The following is a 2,206-nucleotide window of genomic DNA, read 5'->3' as shown; positions in this document are numbered from 1 at the left end:
TTATGGATGTTTTAACGTTGGATGCAGTCAAATCTGTCTAATTGTTCTTTTGTGGTGTGGGGGCTTCATGTCTTAGGAGAATTTCCTCTACCTTTATCTTATGAAAAGAGTTCCTTATTTTCTTCTAATATGTTTACAGATTTGGTTACTGTGCGCAGACAGCCACAGTATCTGGAGTTCATTACAGTGTAGCAGGAGGTAGGAGTTTCTTCCAAATGGCCACTTTTCCTCCATGTCATTTATTAAATAACCCGGCTTTCGCCTGTTGATCTGAGATACCACCTTTATAATAGAATGCCTTCCCACATGTGGCAGGCTGTTTCCGAGCCGCCGCCCACTGGGATTGCACTGGCTGGTTCGTCACAGGTCATTTCGATGTGATGCCGCTTCAATGATGGTAGCCGGACGGCGTGTTTGACACTTGCTAAGGCAAGGGTCCCACGTTATTCTTTTTAAACACTTACTGCTACTTCTCACAACGTATCCTTACAGATGGGTTTTGGGATCCATTTTTCCGGTTGCAGAAAATGCTAACACTGTTAGCACTTCAGCGGGACTGTCTCTTGCATGTGTGGCTGGGGGAGCTGCAGTCTTGGCTGCTTCAAGTCTCCCGCTCGGCCGCTCGGCCTCCTGAGCGATGCCCCACTGAGTGGGACTGAGTGATGGGCTGTGCTCCTTCCTTGATGTACTTATTACTGGGTAATTTATGGTTTTTTGATGTTGCAAATGGGATTTCCCTTCTTACCTTTATATTTAACCCGCCATTGTTGGTGTGATGAGTGGATGCTTTTTATTTTCTCGTGATTTCTCTTTGAAAGTCTCCCACTCTGTTGAAGCAGGTGAACTGGGTCTGCTTGCTGCCTGAGAGGAGGGGCTGATAGGACAGAACAACGAGGTCCCCCGTACCCCTGGCCTGGTACTTCCAGAAGCCTGACCCACCTGGCTGTGGGCCTCTCAGAGACAGACACTGAGATAGAGGGAGGAGTCTGAGGAGGAACCTTTCAGAACATCTCAAGACTCTCCCAAGTTAAGAAAAATCACGCTTTAAAGGATGGAAGTTAGTTTTATTCAGAAGCCTTGCTGAAGATTGCAACCCAGGGGTCTTTCCTAGCGTTTCTAGGAGGCTGCTCCAGAGCTGTTCCAGCCCGCAATCCGCGTGTGGGCAGCGGCTCTGCACGTGCCCAGGCGTGACAGTGGGGCAGAGCCTCAGGGCTGGGTGTGAGGCTGCATCTGGCCACGGATCCTAGGGGCATAATAGAAAATCCTGTCAACATTGTCTTTCATGCGGGAAGAAGCAAGAGTCAGGATCATTGAATTCGTCTTTCTAAAAACGCTGTGACTCAGGCAGGAGAATAGGGACCCAGTCCGCAGCCCGCTCATGGCCTCCGGGGCACCCTTCCACAAGCTGCACCCAGTCCCGAGTCAGGGGCTCGGGAAATCCTGCCCACAGGCGGGATGCACACACAGCTTCCTACATTTCCTACTTTGTCTCACAACACAGAGCGGGAGGGAGGCACTACCCTCCAACCAGGATGAGAGACCCCCTGGCCCAAGCAGGGGAAGGGGAGCTGCTGAGGGCTGAGGCTGGGATGAGTCCCAGAGAGGTGGCACCCGGCATCCTGGGCAGCAATCCCAGAGCACCAAGGCCTCAGAGTGGCCCCGGGTGAAGGTGGTCAGGGCAGGTGGGTCCCTGGCAGCTTCAGAACCAACAGAGGATGGGGTTAGGATGCAGACAAGGGAGAAGCCATTTGGTGGCAGCCGGTGTGCACCGGGCATTAGCCAAGGGCTGAAGGCCCAGGGCCCAGGGGTGTCTCCACAAACACCCTGTGTGGACAGATTTGCCATCCTGCTGCCCACAGCCCCACACAGACACAGCCCTGGGCAAGAAGGCATGGAGGGTTGCAGTCACTACAACTACGTCCCTGCCAGCCAGTAGGGTGGAGAGGTCTAGGAATAGAAATTGTAGGAATAGTAAAGTCGTGTTTCTCGTTCAGCTGTTTGTGGGCTGTGCTCCACTACCCAAGTGTCCCCTGGCCGCCCAGGCCAGCATCCACCAGAGTGAGTTTAAGCAGAGGGCTTCGCAGGGGGTTTGCAGGGAGGGCTGGGGCCTCTGGCTGCAGGCATGGCCTCCGGGAAAGACCCAGAGCTGGCCTGGCTGGTACGGCCACTGGCCCTGGAGCAGCATGCTGCCCCTGCCCCTGCCCCT

This window comes from Theropithecus gelada, chromosome 8 (assembly GCF_003255815.1).
Source record: "Theropithecus gelada isolate Dixy chromosome 8, Tgel_1.0, whole genome shotgun sequence".
Taxonomy (NCBI): Eukaryota; Metazoa; Chordata; class Mammalia; order Primates; family Cercopithecidae; genus Theropithecus; species Theropithecus gelada.
This window is presented reverse-complemented; position numbering follows the sequence as displayed.